This window comes from Octopus sinensis, linkage group LG22 (assembly GCF_006345805.1).
Source record: "Octopus sinensis linkage group LG22, ASM634580v1, whole genome shotgun sequence".
In the NCBI taxonomy this organism is placed as follows: Eukaryota; Metazoa; Mollusca; class Cephalopoda; order Octopoda; family Octopodidae; genus Octopus; species Octopus sinensis.
The window spans coordinates 25,648,242-25,658,241 of record NC_043018.1 but is presented as its reverse complement, the minus strand read 5'-3'; the positions used below and the strand labels follow the sequence as shown (position 1 = coordinate 25,658,241).

At 41.9% G+C, this 10,000-nt stretch overlaps 1 protein-coding gene across 1 annotated transcript in view; it reads right to left on the bottom strand.

Annotated features, from left to right (window-relative positions):
• LOC115223231 (docking protein 6) overlaps window positions 1–10,000 on the bottom strand; it is a 67,068-nt gene that overhangs the window by 5,654 nt on the left and 51,414 nt on the right. The window lies entirely within an intron of this gene.

The following is a 10,000-nucleotide window of genomic DNA, read 5'->3' as shown; positions in this document are numbered from 1 at the left end:
CGTCGCAGGATTACTCATTTTTGCCAGCTGAGTGGACTGGAGCAATGTGAAATGAAGTGTTTTGCTCAAGAACACAACGCATAGCCTGGTCCAGGAATCGAAACCACAACCTTACAATCGTGAGTTCAACACCCTAACCACTAAGCCACGCGCCTCCACATGTATGTATGCATTATCAGTGATGAATGTGGTGAGCCTGGACGCTAATCTTATAGCGACACACAGACAGACATTCTTTAAACATACATAAACTGTTCAACCTAAACCTCAATGTCGTCATCGTCATTAGTCATTAGTCATTAGTCATTAGTCATTAGCATCATCACCAATGTCTTTGTGATCGCTGTCTCCCTTCATCGCCATTGTTTTCATGTCTCAAACAAACAATAGAATAATCTCTCTCTCTTCCTCTCTCTATCTCTCTTTCTGTCTTTCTCTCTCAACCCTTCCCACCCCACATTTATCCACAACTCAAAACACGGAAACAAACGCCCCAGGACAAGTATGTACATATTTGGATGACCTCCTTCTTAACGACACTTTCCTGAAAGTGCACACACACACACACACACGTAAATACTGATACAATGATAAAGCCTCAAAGTGGTCATTTGACCTGCTAGAAGTAGCAGCCAAACTGCACCCAAATCAAACACCATTATCTTAAATGAGGAATGAAGAATATATCAGATCACTGATTCTCAATTATTTCTTACCTATAGACCCATTTTATTTCTATTTCACTCCAGTGGACCCTCATAACTACTCACTGTTTTTAAAAAGTGGCTTATATATCTTTATTATCAAATATTACTAGAAAATGTATTTTAAAAATTTGTTAAAATATTTGGTATACTGTAGAAATATAAGTAGCTTATTGCTCATAAATTTTAACAAATAAATCTTATATGGAGCCCCAAGGGCCACATGGACTCCCAGGGCCCACATGGACTCCCAGGGGACACATGGACTCCCAAGGGGCACATGGACTCCCTGTGGTCACATGGACTCACAGGAGCCATGTGGACTCCCAGGGGCCACGTGGACTCCCAGGAGCCACATGGACTCCCAGGGGCCACGTGGACTCCCAGGGGCCACGTGGACTCCCAGGGCCCACATGGACTCCCAAGGGCCACGTGGACTCCCAGGGGCGATGTGGACTCCCAGGGACCACATGGACTCCCAGGGTCCACGTGGACTCCAAGGGGCCATATAGAACCACCACATTAGATGATAATATGGTCCACGTGGACTCCAAGGGGCCATTGAGAACCACCACATTAGATGATAATATGGTCCTAGAGAAAACACCTCTGAAAAGACTGGATGGTCATGGCTGGAGAACTTCTGAGCATAGGTTTGCTGACTCAAAATCTGTCCAAGATTAAACATTGGTAAGCATTGGTAAACCAATCAAGGAAGTTGAAATATCTATTCATCCTGTGGCCATAATATGGTGGAAGTGCCTGGCTCAGTGGTTGGACTCCTCCTCATCATCATCATCATTTAACGTCTGTTTTTCCATGCTGCCATGGGTTGGATGACTTAACAGGAACTGACAAGACCAAGGGCAGCACCAAGTTCCATAGTCTGTTTTGTTTTGGTTCCTACAGCTGGAATTTCAAAACAAATTCCGGTAAAATTACAATCTACACTATCTGAAGTGTATTTGTAGAAAATTTCATTAAAAAAATATTCATTGTTCTGAAAATTGTGAGGAAGAAAATTTGTTGGGGCACACATCTGTAGGTATGCAGCGGCTAACTCTGACTGCTTATTGTATATTATTGCACATACATACCGAAGTCCACAGGAAACATGTATTTTAAAAATAATAATTGTGTCTATATACATATATATATATATATATATATATATATTATATATATATATATATATATATATATATATATATATATATTGGGTCATCCCATAAATAATGTGGTTTTTTTATACTTCTTTTATTTTTCAAAATTAAGATAAACAAATGTGAGGTATATTTGCCATCTCAATATGGCTAACCACTAAGTGTGAGTGTTACTGTAGCTTGTAGCCCCAGGAGAACATCTCCTCCAGCTGGCTTTAGACACACTTTCTGTGCCCTAAGGTATTTACCTCATTTAGAGATTTATATTAAGATAAACAAAGTTCTTTATTAATCTAAAATATACTTTCCTTCATTTTTTACAATACTCTTCCATCTATCTGATAAACTTGCAAGGACCCTCTTCCAAAATTCACTTGTCTGTGACAAAAAATACCCCTCCAGTACTGTTCCAACCTCATCTACAGAATTCATATTTTTTTCCATCCAAATGATTCTGAAGATTGTAGAATAAATGAGAATCAGATGGGGCAATGTCCAGCAAATATTGTGTGTGTGTGTGTGTGTGCGCATGTGTGTGTGTGCGCATGTGTGTGTGTGTGCGTATGACAAGCTTCTTTCATTTTCCATCTACCAAATCTACTCACAAGGCTTATAGTAGAAGACACTTGCCCAAGGTTCCATGCAGTGGGACTGAACCCATAGGACCATGTAGTAAGGAAGCCAGCTACTAACCACACAGCCACATGGATGCATGCATCTATATTGTGTGCATCTCAACATGTAGTACTGAGTTTCAGAGTGTATATGTACCAATGTGTGTCGCTGTGTGGTAAGTAGCTTGCTTACGAACCACATGGTTCCAGGTTCAGTCCCACTGCGTGGCACCTTGGGCAAGTGTCTTCTACTATAGCTTCGGGCCGACCAAAGCCTTGTGAGTGGATTTGGTAGACGGAAACTGAAAGAAGCCCATTGTATATATGTATATATATATATATATGTGTATATATATATATATATATATGTGTGTGTATATATATATATATATGTGTGTGTGTGTGTGTGTGTGTGTGTGTGTGTGTGTGTGTGTGTGTGTGTGTGTGTGTGTGTGTATATGTTTGTGTGTCTGTGTTTGTCCCCCCAACATCACTTGACAAACGATGCTGATGTGTTTATGTCCCTGTAACTTAGCAATTCAGCAAAAGAGACCGATAGAATAAGTACTAGGCTTACAAAGAATAAGTGCTGGGGTCGATTTGCTCAACTAAAGGCGGTGCTCCAGCATGGCCACAGTCAAAATGACTGAAACAAGTAAAAGAGTAAAAGAGCATAGCAGTATATGTGGGCGGACAAATGCATGTCGTGGAAATAAATTGACACCAGATTCAAAAAGTAAGACCAGTCAGTGGACAAACAGAGAAACACGAGGAGTCAAGAGATGAAGGAGACGCTGGGCTCAAATGACATCTGCTTGATGCTTAATGACCAGCCACTCAAAACCCACTTAGAATATCACAACTCAACCTCTGGGCCTTTTCTCTGATTGTTGGTTTCATGTCCTATATTTTATCTCTCTTTGAATAATTAGATTAATGATTAACCCCCCCCCCCCAGCAAAGACAGCAATGTCTGTAACATGCCTTTACTCCTTTACTCTTTTACTTGTTTCAGTCATTTGACTGCGGCCATGCTGGAGCACCGCCTTGTAGTCGAGCAAACCAACCCCAGGACTTATTCTTTGTAAGCATGGTACTTACTCTATCGATCTCTTTTGCTGAAACACTAAGTTACAGGGACGTAAACACATCAGCATCGGTTGTCAAGTGATATTGGGGGGACAAACACAGACATACAAACACACACACACACACACACACACATACATACATACATATATATATATATATAGGCGGCGAGCTGGCAGAAACGTTTGCACGCCGGGCGAAATGCATAGCTGTATTTCGTCTGCCGCAACGTTCTGAGTTCAAATTCCGCCGAGGTTGACTTTGCCTTTCATCCTTTCGGAGTCGATAAATTAAGTACCAGTTACGCACTGGGGTTGATGTAATCGACTTAATCCATTTGTCTGTCCTTGTTTGTCCCCTCTGTGTGTAGCCCCTTGTGGGTAATAAAGAAATATATATATATATATATATACGACGGGCTTCTTTCAGTTTCTGTCTACTAAATCCACTCACAAGGCTTTGGTCGGCCCGAGGCTATAGTAGAAGACACTTGCCCAAGGTGCCACGTAGTGGGACTGAACCCAGAACCATGTGGTTGGTAAGCAAGCTACTTAACACGCAGCGACTCCTACATATATATATATATATATAATATATATATATATATATATATTAGTGAAGGCGGCATAGCTTAGTGGCTAGGGTGCTGCACTCATGATTGCAAGATCATGGGTTCAATTCCCAGACTGGGTGTTGCGTTGTGTTCTTGAGCAGAGCATTTCATTTCACCCTGCTCTGTGATCATTGCGACATCTGACATGTGGCACCCATTGCACCCGTACGAGTAATATCAATCTGACCAAGGGAGTGAGCTTATATCTACACAAACATTTTGATCACTATAAACAAGTCATCTGTGTGGTTGTTCAGTAAGGAACTGTTGTACCCTCATACATCGTCTAACGATGTGAGAGTCCATTATGTATGTATGTGTATATATATATATATATATATATATCATCATCGTCATCATTTAACATCTGCTTTCCATGTTGGCATGGGTTGGATGGTTTGACTGAGGGCCGGCAAGCCAGAAGGCTGCACCAGGCTTCAATTCGAACTGGCAAAATTTCTACAGCTGGATGTCCTTCTTAATGCCAACCACTCCAAGAGTGTAGTGGGTGCTTTATTAGGTGCCACTGGAATGAGGGCTATCAAGCAGTACTGGCACTGACCACACTTGAATGGTGCTTTTTACATGCCACTGGCATGGGGGCCAGTCAGGTGGCGCTCGTACTGATTATGCTCAAATGGTGCTTTTATGTGCCACTGACGCAGGAGCCAGTCAGACAGTACTGGCAATGATCATGATTGAATGATGCTTTTTACGTGCCATTGGCACGGGACCAGTCTGGTGACACTTGTATCAACCACGCTTAAATGTTGCTTTTTACACGCCACTAGACAGGTGCCAATCAGGTGTTACTGTCATCGGCCACGACAATGACTTCACTTGCATCTACAGGTCTTCACAAACACAGTTTATTGCCCAATGATAGAAGGGTACTCTTAAATGGGCTGGTTATGCTGCACTGGCATTTGCCATGCTTATGGTCTCACTTGGCTTGCCGGGTCTTCACAAGCACAGCATATCTCCAAAGATCTCGGTCACTTGTCATCATCTCGGTGAGGCCCAACATTCGAAAGTCGTGCTTCACCACCTCATCCCAGGTCTTCCTGGGTCTACCTCTTCCACAGGTTCCTTCTACTGCTAGTGTGACACTTTTTCACACAGCTATCCTCATCAGTTTGGAGAGCTATATTATCTAGACAGATACCATGGTGGCTCTCAGTAAAGTTCCAGTTTATAGCTAACCACACTCTTTACTCTTTTACTCTTTTACTTGTTTCAGTCAACCTTTTTTAGTCGAGCAAATCGACCCCAGGACTTATTCTTTGTAAGCCTAGTACTTATTCTATCGGTCTCTTTTGCCGAACCGCTAAGTGACGGGGACGTAAACACACCAGCATCGGTTGTCAAGCGATGTTGGGGTGACAAACACAGACACACAAACATATACACACACATACATATATATATATATATATATATATATATATATATATATACATATATATATACGACGGGCTTCTTTCAGTTTCCGTCTACCAAATCCACTGACAAGGCTTTGGTTAGCCCGGGGCTATAGTAGAAGACACTTACCCAAGGTTCCACGCAGTGGGAATGAACCTGGAACCATGTGGTTGGTAAGCAAGCTGCTTACCACACAGCCACTCCTACGCCTATAAATTTTTTTTTTTTTTTTAACATCTGTAACTGCTGTTAGTTGTTTATCACTGTGAATTTTCCTATAGGTAAACTCATGTTCGCTTCACTGGATAGTAATATTGTCTGGAGTATATATTAGTAATAATAATTAGTAATAATAATTATAAAGAGTACTTCATACTCTTAATAATCATTACTCTTAACAATTATTATGAAGTGAGAAAGAAGGAAAAAGAAAAGCAAAATGTACAGTTTGGTGCAGTGTAGTCAACAGGGAGAGTCCTGTGATGAGAGAAATACATGCTCACCACCATTACTACATTTCCTATGACTACCACATTCATAGCAACAATACACTACCACCGCTACCATCACCACCACTACAACATGAACAACACAACCACGACCACAACCACCACTACAACTACCACCACAACCACCACCACAACCACCACCACCACTACCAAAATGTTCAAGAAAGGAATGTTCGAGAATGCAGGAAATGAAGAAACAAGATTAGCCTGGAAAGTACATCACAAAGGATTGTCATACTGGTGTCTCCCCATCACGCATGACACTCCACACACACACATACATACATACATATGCATACATATATATTTATACTTATTTCTTTACTACCCACAAGGGGCTAAACACAGAGGGGACAAACAAGGACAGACACACGGATTAAGTCGATTATATCGACCCCAGTGCATAACTAGTACTTAATTTATCGACCTCGAAAGGATGAAAGGCAAAGTTGACCTTGGCGGAATTTGAATTCAGAACGTAGTGGCAGACGAAATACAGTTACACATTTCACCCAGCATACTAAGGATTCTGCCAGTTCGCCGCCTTACATATATATTTATACACACACACACGCATGCATGCAACACACACACACACACACACACACAGTTTGATATCAATCTGATGAAGGTGAACAGCCCAAAACTTCAAAATCACTTTCACCATACCTCTTATAAAATATAACATTGTGTGTGTGTGTCTGTGTGTGTGTGTGTGTGTGTGTGTGTGTGTAAAATAAAAGAGATAAACAAACAATATATATTATGTAATAATGTTGAGAGAAGGAGTTCGTACAGAGTCAATATGCAACAAATAAGGGATGCATATAAACATTACAGTAAATCTGGCCTCCTTCAGGATGGAGAGATACCAATAGAGGTTAAAAGGTGATTCCACACACCCCAAAATCTTGGGGCTCTGAAACCAGGGCCCCACTACCAAATGCACTTTAACCCTTAAGCATTCAGATTACTTTGTCAATAATGTGTGTGTTTGTGCGCATAGGTTCAGGCATGGCTGTATGATAAGAAACTTCCTTCCCAACCACATGGTTTAAGGTTCAGTCTCACCGCGTGGCACCTTAGGCAAGTGTCTTCTACCATATCCTCAGGCTGACTAAAGACTTGTGAGAGGATTTGGGAGACAGAAACTGAGAGAAGTAATCACTCGCCATATTGTAGTTCATCTATCGTGCCCTCAGTACATCATGGATTTTTCTGGAAAATCATCATCATTTAACTTCCATTGTCCATGGGTTGAATGGTTTCACTGGGGCTGACAAGCTGGAAGGCTGCACCAGACTCCAGTCTGATTTGGCATGGTTTCTATGGCTGGATGCCCTTCTAAATGCCAACTGCTCCAAGAGTGTAATGGGTGCTTTTATGTGCCACCAGCATAGGTGCCATTTGCGTGACACCAGTATCTGCCATGACTGCAATTCTGCTCAGCTTGACGGGTCTTCATCTCAAGCACAACATAACGCCAAAGGCCTCAGTCATTGCCTCAGAGAGGCCCAACACTCATTAGGCCCACATGGACTCCTCAGTATATCATGGGTTTCTGCAGCCAATAGGCATTTATATTTTTTTAGATTTTAGTTATTTCTGTGATAAAATAAGCATTTTCACACTTAAAAATTAATAAATTAATAAATAAAAAAATGCAGTACTGCACTGCACTATATAACACATTAATTAAAATATATCAAAAGAAAATACGTAGTGTACCGTAGATGAGTAAACAAAGAATTGAATATACTGTATGGAAAACAAAACTCGGGAGGCGAGTGTGTGACATTGTTTTGCATTTGTTTGGCATGTGTAAAAAAAAAATTCGAGCAAGGTCGTTGCCAGTACCGCCTGACTGGCCCCCCATGCTGGTGGCACGTAAAAGCACCCACTACACTCTTGGAGTGGTTGGCATTAGGAAGGGCATCCAGCAGTAGAAACTCTGCCAGATCAAGACTGGAGCCTGGTGCAGCCATCTGGTTCGCCAGCCCACAGTCAAACTGTCCAACCCATGCTAGCATGGAAAGCGGACGTTAAACGATGATGATGATGATATAGAAATTATAAATATAATTTAAAAAATAAACAGTACAGTATTGTTTCTACTTTGTGGATATTGTGAGGGGGGAGGGTTTCGAACCTAACACCTGCGATAATTGAACGATTGCCATATTGACATTGCTTGTAATTAATCATGTATTATCTTGTAGCTTTGAGATTTCAATGATGTGATTGTATATTTTTAGTATGACATTGTAGGTTTGGTGTGAGAGGCCATATCTGGCTGGTTTGCACATAAAACAGGTAGAAAGTTTCTGCCAGGTAATGCTTATCTATTCACACTGTTCTCTCTTTCTCTCTTTTAATTGTTTCAGTCATTTGACTGTGGCCATGCTGGAGCACCGCCTTTAGTCGAGCACATCGACCCCGGGACTTATTCTTTGTAAGCCCAGTACTTATTCTATCGGTCTCTTTTGCCGAACCGCTAAGTGACGGGGACATAAACACACCAGCATTGGTTGTCAAGCAATGCTAGGGGGACAAACACAGACACACAAACATATACACACACATACATATATACAAAGGGCTTCTTTCAGTTTCCGTCTACCAAATCCACTCACAAGGCATTGGTCGGCATGGGGCTATAGCAGAAGACATTTGCACAAGATGCCACGCAGTAGGACTGAACCCGGAACCATGTGGTTGGTAAGCAAGCTACTTACCACACAGCCACTCCTGCGCCTTTGAATTTATCCTGCATTACCTTATTTCGTTATGCTTTGGTCGCATTCCCAGCAAGCTTTCTTGCTGGTTGCCTCCAAGGTGGATGCAATGGAATCGATAATGGCACAAAAGTGCTCTTGACACTTTGGCTGATAACTGATGAGGAATTGGTGACCCTCTGTGTTTGTTTTCCATTCGTCTGTGCATTCAGTGCATTTCGAATATGCCTTTCCATCCATTTTTTTATCAAAATATGTGTTTGACTTCTGAAAATATACATATACATATATTTATATGGAGTGCCGCTTTGACTGGCTTCCGTGCCATGGCATGTAAAGAGCTGCAACCGATCGTGGTCGATGCCAGCCTCCCCAGGCACGTAAAAAGCACCATCCGTACGTGGCCGATGCTAGCACCGCCTTGACTGGCTTCCATCCTAGTGGCACATAAAAAGCACCAACCGTTCATGGCCGTTGCCAGCCTACCCTGGCATCTGTGCTGGTGGCACATAAAAAGCACCATCCATACGTGGCCGATGCCAGCGCCACCTTGACTGGCTTCCATACCGGTGGCACGTAAAAACCACCAACCAATCGTGGCCGTTTCCAGCCTTCCCTGGCACCTGTGCCGGTGGCATGTAAAAAGCACCCACTACACTCACGGAGTGGTTGGCTTTAGGAAGGGCATCCAGCTGTAGAAACACTGCCAGATCAGACTGGGGCCTGGTGAAGCTCCCTGGCTTCCCAGACCCCTGTCGAACCGTCCAACCCATGCTAGCATGGAAAACGGACATTAAACGATGATGATGTGTGGATGTAGATGTGTGATAGGAGGATGTATATGTATGTGTGTGTGTGTATATATATATATATATATATATATATGTCTCCTTCATAAGCTCGTCTTCCTAGTATTCATAATAATTTTCCTATCATCTTGGCTTAACAGCCTTCACCATTTGTTTTTATTGTTTTGTTCTCATTGTTCTGTTTTTTACTGTTTTTACTTTTTTTATTGGTTTTAGTGTTTTCTTCTCACATATATATGTGTGTGTGTGTATGTATGTATATATGTGTATACATACAGAGAGAAAGATTAGTGTGTGGGCATATGCGTGTGTTTGCATACATTCGTGTGTGTGTGTGTGTGT